Source organism: Suncus etruscus, chromosome 11 (assembly GCF_024139225.1).
Source record: "Suncus etruscus isolate mSunEtr1 chromosome 11, mSunEtr1.pri.cur, whole genome shotgun sequence".
Lineage (NCBI taxonomy): Eukaryota > Metazoa > Chordata > Mammalia > Eulipotyphla > Soricidae > Suncus > Suncus etruscus.
The window spans coordinates 20,686,334-20,703,294 of NC_064858.1; the positions used below are offsets into that span (position 1 = coordinate 20,686,334).

The 16,961-nt window shown below is 40.8% G+C and overlaps 1 pseudogene; it reads right to left on the reverse strand.

Annotated features, from left to right (window-relative positions):
• Positions 1-5,862: 5,862 nt before the first annotated feature.
• LOC126022012 (fatty acyl-CoA reductase 2-like) overlaps positions 5,863-16,961 on the reverse strand; it is a 30,599-nt pseudogene continuing 19,500 nt past the window's right edge.

Consider the following 16,961-nt stretch of genomic DNA (forward strand, 5'->3'; position numbering starts at 1 on the left):
GGGTATAACATCCTGACAATGAGGAAATGGCAATAGCTTGGTCTAAGAGCAGGCTTGTCTATATCTCAACACCTAACAATAAGATGAAATCAGAAGACTCATCATCCTTTGATCAGTGCAAAAGCCAAGATTGCTAACTACAGAAGACTGACTAACCACCATGAGTGGGCAGAACCTATCCTGGGACCAATAAAAAAAGACCCTCGTCCAGGCTTTGGCCTATGACCTGTACAACAACCAAGATTTCTAATTCCAGAGATCTGACTGATAAACTGCAACTGAGCAAAACTTCTAGAAACATAATAACTATCCTAAGCTTCATCCTGGAATAGGCGCAAAAAACTAAGACCACCAACTACAGAAGACCGATTAAAATAACAGTGATGGAACAGACACTCTGGAACTGTAAAGAAAGACTCCATCTAATGACATGTGCAAATACAAAAATCACTAGCTACAAAAAGCCTGATTTTATCACCCATGATAGAGCGGGAAAACTTTCAGACATCACAAAAGGATCTAGGGGGAGAGTATAAGAGCATGTATGGAGCCTGTATTTATACCCATGAGAGTATACTTCAAGAGTGGAGGAACCCTGTTTCTCTTAGGCCAGGGGAATTCCCTATATAATCTCCCCAATTTTTACTGTGCCTATGCAAAAAAAATAGTACAAATTAAATTCTTTCTTTCCTTCCTTCCTTCCTTCCTTCCTTCCTTCCTTCCTTCCTTCCTTCCATCTCCTTCCTTCCTTCTTCTCTCTCTCCTTCCTTCCTTCTTTCTTTCTTTCCTTCCTTCCTTCCTTCCTTCCTTCCTTCCTTCCTTCCTTCCTTCCTTCCTTCCTTCCTTCCTTCCTCCCTTCCTTTCCCTTTGGTAAATGTTGTTGCTTGTGGTTTTTGGTTTTTTTTGTTTTTGTTTTTGTTTTGTTTTTTATTGCATTCACTTTTCTTTGCCCATTTTTCTTTTCTTTTCTTTTCTTTCTTTTTTTTTTTTTACCTGTGCTTGATTCGTCTTTATTTCAGGACTGTGGTTAGTGTTCAGTTGTTGTCAGTATTACTGTGGTGCCTTTCAGGTTTTTTGTTTGTTTGTTTGTTTGTTTTGTTTAGGGTTTGATTTTTCTTGTATTATTTTTGTTTTCCTTCCTTTTTCCCTTTTTTTTCCTTAAACAGATTTATAGTCTCTAGAAGGACCCCTCTTGTTTTTTCTTGTTTGAATTTTTGCCCCCCCTTTTTTCTTTTCTTTTTCTTTTTTTTTCTCTTACCTTCAAACAGAAACACATACTTGAACCATCTTGTCCTGCCTCACAAATTGAGGGGGGAAATAATGGAGGGAACCAAGACCCAAACAGTTGTATGAACATTGAGTAGAAAAAAGGAATGATCAGACTTGAACACCACTTCCAAAGCCAACTACAATAGAAATGACACCTAATCTACAACAGGCTAGACACAGAAGAAACCACTTATACTAGCAGCCTGTGGGGGCAAAGAAGGGGCAATATGTGATGCATGCCAGAAACAGGGGGTGGAGGGAGGATAACATTGGGATGGGATGCCCCTGATTCAATGTCACTATGTACCTAAAATATTACTGTGAATAATTTGTAATCCACTTTGGTAAAAAATAAAAATTAATATAAAAATTATTGATTGTAATCCACATTTTTGGTGATTAATGGCCCACCTTAATAATCTCATGAGTATCTTCTGTGCATGTACATCTGTTCTGATGGTAGAAATAAAAAAATTGATGTCATAGTTTCAAATGTTTTACTTCAAAGAATAAAAATGTTTGAAAGACTTTATGACATATCAAGAAACAACTAATTTGTAGACAGCATTTACATGCTTAAACATTAGAAATCTTTTTTTTTTTTTTGCTTTTTTGGGCCACATCCTGTGACACTTAGGGGTTACTCCTGGTTATATGCTCAGAAATCAATCCTGGCTCGGGGGACCATATGGGAAGCAGGGAATTGAACCAAGGTCTGTCCTTGGATCCTGCTGTGTGCAAGACAAATGGCCCTACCACTGTGCTATCACTCTGGCCCCTAAAAGGTCATTTTTTTTTGTTTTTTTTTGGTCACACCCAGCAGTGCTCAGGGGTTATTCCTGGCTCCCAGGCTCAGAAATTGCTCCTGGCAGGCACGGGGGGACCATATGGGGTGCCAGGATTCGAACCGATGACCTCCTGCATGAAAGGCAAAACGCCTTACCTCCATGCTATCTCTCTGGCCTTAAAAGTCATTTTGACTCTAGAATTTAACCTAATATTATTCTACATCACCAATCATTTTCTGACAAAGCTAAAATTGTAATTATTTATGCCCCAGAATTTTAGTTGTTGGTGTGTAATATTCTAGCAAATATAATGCTCTTGGAAGGAGTCTGAATCCATGGTTACAATCTTTAAAAATAATTATTGTCTAGCCTATTAGATAATTCTAATGGAATCAAGAGACCTATAATTTTAACCATTTAAATTTAAAATAGGCCTGCTATACTGGAAGTCTGGGGGCAAGAGAGGTGGTATTGGATACACTTGGGAACATTGGTGGAGGGAGTTGGACACGGGTGGTGGGATTGGCCGTGACTCATTATATGCCTGAAACTCAAACTGTGAAGAATTTTGTAAATCACGATTTAAAAAAATAAAATTTAAAAAGAACATATCATTTTAATTATCATTGCCAACATTGTATTGATTGGTCTTTACAATATTTAATAATTGTTTTTTATATTTTATCTATAATATGTAGTAGTAAGGTATACAATAAACAAATGCTATCATTTATGTATGAAAGATATGCATATATAATTTCTATAAGTATGTTAATGTATATTTTAATTTTATTTCTACATGTATTTTTGTTTAAAGAAAATTAATTTGTCTTTTATATTTAATGTATTAATAAACTGGGGGATTCTTTCTTAAAAAATAAATAAATGAAATTTGAACAGTTGATTTAAAAGTAGATATATTTAAAAATAAAAAAAGAACCAGAGTTGAAGAGAACATTTGCAAAATATTTTTAAAGCTATTCCAGATTGTTATGGATGTGAATGAAAATTAATTTGATCAATAGTTAATTCAAATGCAGAAACTCATGTGTGCTCTGTGTGATAATAAGGTGGGCTGCCAGCCTGGGTTTAAATGAGGTTACATGACCCAGAGCTGTAGCTACCACCCCAGAACTGGGGACCCCTCTTAACTATCTTCAAGGTGTGTGTGTGTGTGTGTGTGTGTGTGTGTGTGTGTGTGTGTGTGTGTATCTCACTTATTTGTCTCATCAACATTTCCATAGGGTGGGAATCAAGTTTCAAATAAATTTGGAAGTGTACTGATTGTGCTTAACTGTAGACTAGGAAGGTTTTTTCTGGCCACTAAAGTTTATTGGACTGTCAGTCTATTTGCACTTGTTAGATGTGGGCTCCCTGAGAGTTCTGAACATTCCATTTCTCTGATGATTGTCTGGACCTTCTTACTGACTGGTGCTATACCCATACCTCATCAGATGTGCAGGGCTGTGGGAATTCTGTGGGAATTTGCAAGTGATTCCCAGGACACATGATGGTTTTCAGAAGTTTTATGCTGATTAACTTCCGGTAAGCCAGTGTTTTGGAGCAAGTTATTAACCTGGGAAATTGGAATGGATGGTCCCTGAAGGAACTGGGTTTTGCATACATGGTAAGAAGTTGTCTCTATGTCTAGCATGATAAGATGCATTTGGGAACTGTCTTCAGACCACTATTTCTATCAATGGTACAAAAAAACCACAGCCTACTACCTCCTTTTCAGAAAAAAAAACATAAGCAAAACAACAAAACCACTGTCTTCCCCACACCTTTAATAAGAACAAATGGCTGGAACCAATAGCATGACTAGGAGGGCAATTTTGTTTTACACAGCTGACCCAGTTTTGGATCTCCAGCATCCCATATAGTCCCCGAGCCTGCTTGGAGTAATTTCTGAGGAGCCATGGGTTAGCAAGAGTGCTGCTGTGTGTGGTCTTACCCCTTATATTCCCCAAAAAGAGCAAACAGTCTGTCCATCCCATCCCCCCATGGCATCAAATGCTGCTACTGATGCAGTGGCCCCACTCCAACTAATGTACAAAATAAGGCTTTCTAGAGGCACTTTTTCATGCTCTCTTTCTTGTCTGCTCTTCCCTACACAGGTATTTCTTCTCACTGCAGGACTTATGAGATCAAGCAACTGAGATGAGGCTGGGGAAAAAGATGGGGTTCCTTTTTTTTTCTTGCAGACATTCATTTATTGTGTTACCACCCACCAAAAAAAAAAAAAAAAAACTCAGTGACATTCTAATAAGTGTCACAGCCTGTAATGTCATTCTAACACAACACTAAGAGAGGTCTATGCATCTATGTGCCTTAGCCCATGTTCACTGCTGGGATGCTGCAAAGAAGAGATTTTTGCATTTCGGGCAGAGGGAGGAGTTTAACTCAAAAACAGGCCCACACTGAGACAGAAAAACAGTACACATGTACATTTAAAATCAGTTTCCCCGATGGATTTATTGACCTGAGACAGTGGATCCTTGGAATAATGGACTTTATCCAGTTTAAATGGACATAACAGACTTTGATTTCTTATTTTCATCATCAGCATAACTCAAAAACTATTGGTCTGAACTTCATTGGTTGCTTTGTTTTAGAGCCGGATTTTCTTACCCTGAAAAGTTTGTTCCCAGAACATAAAGTTCCCTCTGGAATGTAGAGGATATTTTTGGAAGAAACTTTTACAAAACCTGCAGCCCCTTATGAGCTTTCTGAGTAGCAGTAATAGAAAAAAGCATTCTGTCTCCACTTTCTAATACTTGTGTTAGATCATTTATAGTTGAGAGCCTCAGATGTTAATTTTGAATATTTTGTTTTAACATCAAATATAATACACAATGCACTGATCTCTCAACTAAAAGAATGTTGGGTAACAGTTATGGTTTCTACCACCTGCTTTTGCATTATCTGTAAAGTACCTTTCATACAAAGCAACAAGTTACACAACTTTGATTCTCAAGTTACAACAAAGTTTGATTTAAAAAAATTTGGATTGAGGGGCCGGAGAGATAGCACAACGGTAAGACGTTTGCCTTACATGTTGGAAGGTCACTGGTTCAAATTCCGGCTCCATGATGGTCCCATCCGAACCTGCCAGGTGGTGATTTCTGAGCATAAGAGCCAAGAAGTAACCCCTGAGCATTGCCGGGTGTGACCCAAAAAACCAAAAAAAAAATTGGATTGGCCAGAAAGAGAGAACAGCAGTAAGGCTTTTTGTCTTGCATGTGGCTGACCCAGGAGGGATCCAGTTTGATTCCTGGCATCCCATATGGTCCCCCAAGCCTGCCAGGGGTGACTTCTGAATGCAGAGCCAGGAGTAACCCCTGAGCATCACTGGTGTGCCCCAAAAACCAATCAATTTATCAATTCAAATTAAAAAATTAAAAAAAAATTATAAAAACTTGTTATTAAAAATATAAATTCCATCTGGTGGGGAGGGAAGATTGGAATTGAAAATGATATGGGGGCCTGCTCAGATGTGAATCCACGTCCACTATCCTCCTCCTCAGCAGCTTCTGAGAAGGTCTAGGCATTCCTCTGTGGTGCCATGAATGGCATCCTTTGCAATAGGTCTTCCTGAATTGTGTTGGCATTTCCTAGACTGCATCTTGCTTTGGTGATAAGATATAAACAAAGTGAAGAATTAGATGTCAATGTAACTTTGTTTTGGGCCAGTTGAGACTCAGGTATGTTTGGTTACTTAATGATTTTGAGCACAGCCATAGTTTGGTTTGAGGCCAGAGAGGTATCAGAGTGGCAAGTTAACAGGAGACATTGCCAAAGCCTCTTAGATCTTGAGTGGACGGGATTGCCACAAGTAAGAGGGGAGTTTGTAGCCGGAGTTCACAAGAAAGAACCAGATGTTTTTTGCTACCTATGGAGCGTTTGATAAGAAAGTACCAGATGAGGAGCACTAGGGTCGTGTTGAAGAGGTACTTCATGATCCGGAGCCTAGGAACAGACGATGGCCAGCGTCAGAACAGGTGTCTTCCCTTGTACCTCCTGGCATTTTTACTTTCCACCTTCTAATACCACATAATGCTGCTGAATAATAATAGACTTCTACATGATTCTTCCAACAAGTCTCTTCCTCACCCTTATCCTACTAAAATCTGAAAAGTGTAAAAAGATCTTAGCCTTCTTTCTACTCAGAGTTCCTCTAATATCTATTACATGAAGATTACCTCCATATTACATTTGATGGGGAAACAAGCCTGATATGTGCAGGACACTCAGTTCAGGTTCCCAGAACTTTAAGTTCCCAAAACCAAATGAAAGCTCTTTCATTGGCCTTTCTCTCAGCATACCACATGTCTCATTGTGTTCACCTCTGGACTCATAATGGGGGAAAGGAAGTTATGCAGTTGGAGGGTTTGAAGAATGAAGAAAGCTCTGCCCAATGACCTCATTCAGTGGAAACTCTTTCCTGTTCTTTGCCTTTTGCTATCACATAACTGTGATGATAAATTTATTGATATCTGAGTCCTGTACTTCTTGGCTTTGAGCTGCAATAAGCTGTTTTGATTAAAAAAAATGCCTTCCCCTATAGAGGTATCCATGACAGCATGTCACATAAACAGTGCACATGGAAGCCTTTATGCCCTCCCCTGCTTCTTGTTGGGTATAAAACCTAGTCACAGGGTAAATCCTCCACAAAACTTTGGCCTATAGTACTCACCCTTTTCAAGTTTTTCTTGGCTTTGGGGATTTCAGACATAATCCTCTTTCAATAAGTATTGCTTCTCTCCAAGAACGTAGTTTTCGCTGTATTCCTTCCAGTTCAGCTTGCGCACATCAAAGTTAAACACCTGAAAGGCAAGATTAGGCTGTGCATGTCCAGCAGGGCACTCTTTGGATGGCCACCTCATCTAGTTGGGGCAGCGTCTACCTACATGAGAGACCAATCCATGTACTAAACAAGTTGGTCCCTTGCAAAGGGTTCCTGAGTGATTATTACAAGTCAGTGTCACTTCAACATGAATCAGGCTAAACAATTCACCTTTAGGTAGCAGTGAGGAAACCAGTTTTTAGCCAAAGAAATTTTTTGGGTCGGGGGACCAGAAGCTAAAGTGTTATTCCTTACAGACAACAAGTTCACTCTCCTGATTGAACTTCAAATGGTTCCCGGAACACTGTTGGGTGTAACAAACCCTCTCCACCTCATCCCATAAAAAATTTCAAAGTAATGGGAACAATACTTGGAGACCAAACTAGTATCATGTATTATTTTACCCTTGTACAGTATTGGTATGTCCTAAATAGTAAGAATGTAAATATATACAACCATCTTGGAAAACAGCCCGAGGATTGTCCCCTGCATCCTCAATACAAAATAGAAGTACCATAGTGTCCAATAATTATGGACCTTTACTTGAAAGCAGGAAAGCACATTGAAAAGCCATTACTTGAACCTGTGCTCACTGCAGCAGCAGCAATGGCAATGAGAGAACAGGCACCTGTCCCTAGTGAAGGAAATACTAGCCATTATGGAAGACCAAGGCCAACATCTGAATGACACTGAAGGGGGTCAGGTGCCTAAAGGGGACTGTGCTAAGGGAATCTGAGTGACATCACTACAAGGGTCATAGTTACATGTTAGGTGCCATGGAAAGTAAAATTCATTTCTGAGAGCAAAATGACCACCAGCCAAAGAGCTCAGCAGTAAATTAATCAGGGAGACCACAACACAGATGACACACATACACATACATGTTGTGTCTTTCCATGGCAATAAACTAGTGAGTGTCACTTCAACAGAAGGAAAAACTAAGGTTGATGTACAGATTAGGTAAAGGTGTCAATAGTACAAACTATCCAGTAAAATCTCTGTGAAGACCTGGAAAACCAGGTTAAGCTTTGGGGCTGCATTCATATTCCTCTTGGACCAAAGAGTGAGGGGAAAAGGTGTTATTGAGCTGTAAATGACCACCGTCAGTGATGCCAGATGCCAGAAGGGGGCCACCAGCACTCAATTTGATATCTCTGGGGAAGATACAGGTTGTGCCTTGGTTCTTGGTCTGTAGTCAACATTGAATGGCAGCGCCTCCCCCATGGCCAGACCCACTTCTTAATGGGGGGCAAAGACTCAAGATCTTCTGTGTTATCCTACACATGGGTCTATGGCTTACTTGTTTGTCCTCGGGGCACAGCTCTTCCATGAGCATCTGTGTGTTTGTTCATGTTCCACTCCCAGCTGTGTGTCGAAAAGTACTCCAGCATGGAAATTCCTTTCAGAAGGCGGCTCATGATATTCAGGAGCCTGTGAGGTGGCAATGGGAGCCAACTCAGTATCAGGTTGAGCCTTGGTATGGCCATAGAATCAAAGACACACTACACAATATAAGGGCACTGGGCACTATTTACACACTAGTTTAGCTAATAAAATATCACTAAAATTCAACTTTGAATCAATTCATTGCTAAGGACTCAGCCCCAACTATAGCCCTAGCTCAAAGAGGTCCCTCTCAGCCCCCAACACTGGTCCCAGCACAGGAAATCATCACCCCCATATACTGTCCCTGCGCCACTGGTTCTGTGAGAGCTGCTGTCAGGACTTCAATATTTGTGACAAAGACACTAAAGTCTAACTGCTGACTCCTGAGATGCACACTGGGACTATTATCAAATATCTATCACATATAGTGCCAACCCATCTGTGGCCCTTGGTCACAGGGACCTTAACATTTCTAGATCCTGGTTCCCAGACATGAGACAAGGGAATCATGATGTCTCACAGATAGACTTGGAAGGGGCAGGGTCCAGGTGCTAGTCTGGCTGAGCTCAGTGCATCCACCCTGTCCCTTCACTGCATTTTTCTTTTGTAACTGGGATCAAAGCCCCTCCAGGTGCAGCAAAAGCCAGCTGAGATTTATGTACTGGCCATCATTGCTCCCAAGAGACCACAGTCCCCAGGCGACCCTGAGAACTAGGCCTCTTACTGACAATCAGGCTTGAGGTGGGGTCCTGTGAGGCTGCCCTGCTCTGCCAAAGTTATGTCCAATATCTCTGCCCATGGACAGTGTGCTCATGGAGGATGGTGGGCCACCTTACTGAGGCTTCCTGCCTGTGAGCCACAGGAACAGGTCAACCAATGGCTGAGGACCCCAGTGGCTGACAGCATCTCCAGTATTTCACAGAAAAGGAGCTGGTTGCGATGGTGGCATTGGGTATCCTGAGAGCTCGATCCAGGGGGACTTTTCTAAGGTTGCCAGGGGGCTTCTTTACCTGGGAATAAAAGAGGCAGGTCTATGAAAGGCTACCTGAGTGCAGTCAAGAATGAAGTCTGCAGGCACAACCCTACTTTGGAGACCTAGTACTACTTGGTCTCTGAGCATGCCAGAGTGCTCAAATATATCTAATATACCACCTTCCCAATAGTTTTATATCGGGGGAAAGGTTGGGGATTCACACAGTGGGATCAGGGGTCACTTGTCTGGTGGTACTGAGGGACCATATTTGGTGCTGGGTAATGGAATTGTAGCTTTAACTATTTGGGTCCCCTCAAAAGAATACTAAAAATGGTTGTGTCAGATGAGTGACAGGTAAAAATCATGTGGTAGATAAAGAACATGGTCTTTTGGACAGGGAACAGGTGCAAATAGTACAGCCTGGCCTGTGTGGGAGGTCATGCACACTGTCCCCATTACCAATGGCCTGAGGTCTTTTTGTGAGGCAGGGCTTCTGTTAAAAAGGAATTTCTGGAATTGGAAAGCTTATTTCTGAACAGCAAACACAGGGAAAATGTCTCAGTCAATACAGGAAATATAAAGAACATGGATCCCATAAATAATAGGGTGTCTGTATAGAGAGAGCAGTGTCTGCTCCATGGACAGCTCAGTACTCCTGAGGCAGTAGCACCAGCTCCACCACCCTGCCACAGAATCCATTTCTCCTTCGGATGAGGAGTATCTAGAACTTCTGCTAAAAAAGTTAGTCTCTGGCCTGTCTGCCTGTCTGTCTATCTGTCTCTCTTTTTCTCTATCAACACCCTCCTCTTCTTTCTTCTCTCGCTTTGTCTAACTCTCTCCTCAATCTCTCATTGGCCTATGACTGCAGCCCCCTGAAATTTCATTTTTAAATAACTGCAGTGTACAGCAAATGCAAGACTGAATGCAGATAGATTAAAAAAAACATGAAAATTTTCCAATCAGAGTTATTAAAACAAGGATCAATGATTCAAATTTTTTAAATATTATTTATAAAAAAGTTTCTAAATGGAAAAAAAAGGTGGCAAGCTAATAGTACCTGAGAGGCAGATTATTTTTTTCAAGTAGAAATGAATGGACACTGCAGTTAATGATAATGTCAGCCAGACACTGGTCACAGGTACCATCATGTATGACACTTGGTCACAGACAATATCATATATATACATGGGTAATATAAAAAGAGGAAGCACTGTTATGTTATGACACTTGATCCCAGATACTCGTCATAGACAGACATAAATCATAGTTACATATGAATGTCCAAATGTCATATAGAGAAAAGGGTTACAAGCATTATCTGGTGAGATAGGGTCACAGACACGGTCACTTACATACACTGAGACACACAAACTCAGTCACACTGCCTCTACTGTTCAGCACCCATGGAAGCACTGCCCTCTATACACACTGTACCTAGTTCAACCCATTTACAGGGGTTGATGGCACCTGATGTACAATGGTAGATCCGTGTTGAATTTGGTCTGGAAAATTCAGGAAAGTTTATTTGAGTGAAAGGGGAACACTAGGCAGACGCAACAGAGAAGGCTCATGGTGTCCAGGAGTGGGGCCTCCAGGGGTGCAGTGCTGGGTGGTGATAATAAGCTCCCAGTAACTTCCTCTATGGACTTACAAATCCTACTACTCACAAACCCAGCCTGATATTAATGGATTGGAAATGCTAGAGAACTCACTATCCACCATCACTAACAAGGCTATGAGAACACTGCCTATCTCTGCCCTGGAAACTTCTAATACGGAAGCAGCTTATTTCTACTAGCTCAGGGTCCAGGGCATTGGCTGGGGTGACTTGTCTATCACAGACCCTATCTCCAGTCCCACTTGCTGAGAGGTGCCAAAGAAAGGGGGCCCTGTACTCTCTAAACACACCCATGTCACACCTATGCACCGCCGTGTACCATCCAACAGACAAAATCAGGTTGACCACGGTGTCCACTGGGATTCACATCGGCCACAGCTTGTGGAGAAGCCTTCATGGAGCGGAGCAGTCCTTTCCCAGTCTGCAGAAAAGAGAGAACAAGGACTGGGGTCTAGACGCCATGAAATATCACCCTCTGTATATGGAACAAACATGGCTGGAGTAAGGTCTATGTCCCTCAAATCCTGTAAGTACCAATACTTCCAGAAAACAGGTCCTAGATCCTCCCCAGACTCAGGATATATACTTTTTGAAATCTTAGAAAACAAGGTTTCTTTCTTTTTCTAGGCATACTAAAACAGTGGGAAATCTTATGTAAAGAAAAAAAGCTTTTATCTACTAGGGAAAAGAACCCATAGCATAATATAGTAGTGCCCTCCAACCCTGAACATTTGTCATAGGGACTCGGCTTAGACTCCATGTGATCGGACAATGACCATCCAATCCTAAACTCCATATCCCAACCATAAAACTACACAATTCCTGCAAACAGCACCAGGAACCAAACCTCCCTCTAAGAAGGTTCCTAATACCACTCTGGCACCAACTTGCACCAGGTTGATATGACACCCTGACCAAGAGAAAATAGGCAACAACTTGATCAAAGAGCAGGTTATCATACCCCTCATCACCTAAGGGTAAGATGAAAACAGAAGACATGCATCCTTTTATCTGTGCAGAAACCGAAGATCACTAATTAGAGAAAACTGACTTTGACAACCACATCTAAGCAGAACTTTTTCTGAGCTCAAGAAGAAAGAACCTAGTCTAGGCTTTGGGCTAGAATTTGTAAAAAAGACAAAACAAAAACAAAAAAAAACAAAGATCTCTTTATTCAGAGGTCTTACTTTAATAACTACAACTGAGGCAGAACTTCTAAAACCATAAGGAAAGACTCTATCCTAGGCTTTGTCCGTAGGATCTGTGCAAAAATCAAGATGAACTAAGTACAGAAGACTGACAACAACAACCCCATGATGGAACAGAATTTGTAGAACCATAAAGACTCTATTCTAGCCTTTCCATCTTATGACCCTGTGCAAATACCAAGATCTCTAGATACAGGGGGCCTGATTTTTTATCCACAACTGAGGCAGAAACATTTTCTAACACCAAATAAAATCCTTAGGCTTTGATAATGAGCAGATCTGTAGCCTGTAGGTTGTTCCCATCATAGTATGCTTCAATGGTGGAGAAACCATGTATCTCTTAGGCCAAAGGAATTCTCTCTCTAATTAACCCAATACTAACTTTTCCTATGCAAAACAACAACAACAACAACAAATAAAACCCGACAAAGCTTGCCACAAACAACCCTCCTCCCTTTTTTCCTTTCTTTTCTTTTTTGTTGTTTAGCTATTCATTGTTGCTGTTGTTTTTTGTTGTTGTTGCTTATTTTGGGGTGTTTTTTCTTTTCCCTTTCTTCTTTTAAATGATATTGAATAGCTTACATTGACTCCTCCCACATTTTTTTCTCCTACAGAACTTGAATCATTTTGTTCTGTCTCATAAATTGAGGGGAAAGGTGAAGTGCTACCCAGGAACAAATAGTCACATGAGCATTAAGTGGAAATAAAAATTTATCAGACTTAATACAAAACTTAAAGTCAGTGATGACAGAATCAAGATTCCCAATCTACAACAAGTTTTATACAAAGGGGACCTGTTACACAAGCTAGTCCAGAGGGCAACAGGTGGGGGAGCATATGGGATGGAAGCTGGGAACAGGGATGGAGGGAGGGATTGCACTGGTGGTGGGAATGCCTCAAATTCACTGTCACTATGTACCTTAAATTTAAACTGTGAAACGACTTGTAATACAATAAAACTTATTTTTTTAAAAAAAAAGAAAAGAAAAGAAGGTTGCAAGCTTTTTAAACCACAGAGTAAGATTCACTCTGAGGACAGTACCCAATGAAACTACAGGCACGACAGATAAGAGTGGCAGTGGTGTCCTTTTTGTCATTCAGAAGTGCCATTTCTGCACACAGGTCAGTACTGAGATAAGAGAACAACCTCTTTGTTTCACTTCATGGCTGCACAGTTTTTCCAGCCACTGGGTCACATCAAAACACACTATAAACATTTATAGAATCCTAAGAATTACAATAGGAAAGCAAATCATACCTCCACCATGCTTAGTGAGCAAAGATGGTATTCTGAAGACTCAACTAATATCAGCCAGTTTTATAACCTCTTTCATAAGGATATTAGAGAGATAAATGTAGAGGATTTTCAAGGAATTTAAAGAAACCAGGGAAGAAACAACTAATAAGACTCAAGAGGCTCTTTTCTGAATCCCTGAAGATTTCCTCAGAGGGCTGGGAAGGGCATCCTAAAATAAACTGCATCCTGGAGCTTCTCAGGCCGAGAAGCCAAAAAACACCAAGTGAGTAAGAACTGGCTGTGGAGATCTCCAAGCAGAGAGCTGATTCCTCTATCTGTTGAGGTTCTGACCTGCGGTGCCCTTGATGACTGTGATAACTTGGAGGGGACCTGTTGCCTTTGCTTGTGTCGCTTTTTCTGAATCCCAAAAGCTCTTCCCAAAGGGCTAGGAAGGGGCACCTCAAAAAATAGTCACTAGAAGGGCTGCAGAAGAACACGACTACTCCGCTTCACTTCATAGCCGCACACTCTTTCTAACCAAATGAATCCCACCACAACACACAGAAAAAAATCACACTAGAAGCGTGACAATGGCAGGCAAACACCCATGCACAGAGAATGAAGATGATAGCACTGATGGCCCCCAAAATTCCAATCATCTGATTAATCTCTCAGATTAGGAGTTTAGAATAGAAAGTATGGAGGAAGTTCATAAAACTCAAAGAAAGCATAGATCGAGGGCTGATCAGACCACAAAGAAAAAAATTCAAAAACTCTGGTGCCTGTCTGTGTTTCATTGAATACCTGAAGGTCTCCTCAGAGGCCTAGGGAGCGCACAACCCCCCAAAAAACTGCATTCTGAAGCTGCCCAGCGAGTTAGTGAGTGAAATCTGGCTGTAGGGGTTGCTAACCAAAAGCAGAGCTTTCTGGCCTGTGAGGCTCTGCCCTGCTGTGTCTTTGACCACTCTGAGGACTTCAAGGGAAAATCTCTCCTGTGCCTGTCAGTGTCTCTTGAATACCTGAAGGTCCTCCTCAGAGGGCTAGTATGTGCACCCCCCAAAAAACTGCATTCTGAAGCTGCCCAGTGAGTCAGTGAGTAAAATCTGGCTGTGGGGGTTGCCAACCAATAACCAGAGCTCTCTGGCCTGAGGAGGCTCCGCCTTGCTGTGCCTTTGAGCACTCTGAGACTTTCAAAGGAAATCTCTCTGTGCCTGTCTGTGTTTCTTGAATATCTGAAGGTCTGCTCAGAAGGCCTAGGGATCGCACCCTCCAAAAATTGTCAACTAGAGGGCAGCAGAAGAGCAGGGCCGCTCCGTTTTGTGGCCAGCACTCTTTCTAACCAATAAACCCCCAACACACAACATACAGGAGAAAAACCACACTACAAGTGGTGACAATGAAGAAACCTCACAGGCAAACACCATGCACAGAGAATGAAGACCATAGCTCGGATGACCTAAAAGATTCCAATCATCTGATTAACCTCTCAGATAAGGAACTTAAAATAGCAATAATGGAAGATGTTTGTAGAACTCAAAGAAAGCATAGATCGATCTGACAGAACACAAAGACAGAAATCAGAAAGACTCTAAACTGAAATAACCAATCTGAAAAAAAACGGTAGCTCAAATGAAAAACCTCAGTGGATGGCCTCTCCAGCAGGGTAACAAGAGCTGAGGACAGAATCAGCTTGCTAAAAGGGTGAGATGCAGAACAACTCAATACAGGCGGGAAGAAAATTGGAAAAGAACCGTAAGACAAATGATCAGCAATGGAAAAAGTACTCAAGAATGTGAACAGCTGAAAATAGTAGTCTTTGATAAAACTCAACAGAAACAATATAAGAATCATTGGGAGTCCAGAGGTCAGGGTAGAGAGATCCCCAGGAACAATCAACCATCAAAAGCCATCATCACACAGAGATATTCCCAGAACTAAAGAATGCATGCAATCAAATCCTGCATGTCCGAAGAGTAGCAGAAAAACAAGAAAAACAAGAAAAACACCCCAAGACATATCCTAATTACAGTGACAAATCCCACATATAGAGATATAATACTGAAAGCAGCAAGATCAAAAAGGGAAATACATTCAAAGGAGCATCCTTAAGACTTACAGCAGAACATGCCACAAAGAAACCCTGAAGGCTAGAAGACAGTGGTGGGATATATTGTGACAAGACTGAATGAAATGGATTGCCTAACCGAGAATACTGCACCCAGCCCAACCACACGGTTCACATTTGAAGGGAAAGTTACATAGCTTCATGGATAAGCAACAACTCAAAAACTTCACAGATGCAAAACCAGTGTTGAAGGAAAAACTAAAAGGTCTACTTTAAGACAAGACAGACCAACAAACACAGGCAAACTTATCCACAAAGATGACATTAAATCCTATGACAATCATCTCCAATGGACTAATGCACCAATTAAAAGACAAAGATTGGCAATATGGGTCAAAAAGATGAACCCAACCTTCTGCTACCTACAGGAAACACACCTGAATAGCCAGAACAAACATGGACTCAAATCAAAGTCTGGAAGAAAATCATCCAAGCAAACAACACCATTAAAAAAGAGGTGGTGCCCATATTAATATCTGATGACATCAACTTTAGACTCAGAGAAGTTGTAAGGGACAAAAATGAACACTTTGTACTAATCAAGGGATATGTGCAAGAAGAAGAAATCAGACTACTAAACACATATGCACAGAATGAGAGACCAGCAAACTATCTAATACAATTATTGACTAATCTGAAAGAATATATCAATAATAACACAATAATTGTGGGAGACCTCAACACGGCCCTGTCAATACGTGATAGGTCAACCAGACTAAAACCCAACAAAATAGCCCTGAAAAGAGAAAAGAGTTCTAGTATGTGTGTATATATATATATACATACATATATACATACATATATATATGACACTCGATCTCCAAAAACCTGGATACACATTCTTCTCCAAATATACATGGGGTCATTCTCCAGGAGAGACCACATGCTGGCACATAAAACATACCTCCATAAAATCAAGAGGATAGAAATTTGTCAGGCTACCTTTGTTGACCACAAGGCTTCTGGATTAGATGTTGAACTACAAAGAGACACAGAAGTAAAACCTTTCACAATTGGAAATTAAACAGCCTGCTACTTAACAACCAGTGGGTCTGAGAGGAAATCAAAACTTATCCTGGAAAAAATGATAATAAAGACACAAACTACAAAAATCTATGGGACCACAGCAAAAGCGGTCCTGAGAGGAAAATTTATAGCTTTGCCAAGCACACATCAGGAAGGAACAAGGGGCATACTTGAATAGCCTAATGACGTTAAATTCATAAAAATTAGAAAATGACCACCAAAAGGAATAAAAAATAGGGAGACTGAAGGAAATAAACAAAGCTGAGAGGCAGAAATCAATAAAGTGGAAATACAAAAAACAATCTGAAAGATCAACAAAAGCAGAAGTTTGTTTTTTGAAAAAATAAACAAAGATCAAAGGACCATTGGCAAAACTCAAAAAGAGAGACCTAATATAACCCGTATTAGAAATTAAAGAGGGGGGAGATCATGACAGATATTGCAAGAGAACCAAAGAGTAATCATGGACTAATTTGAGGTCTATG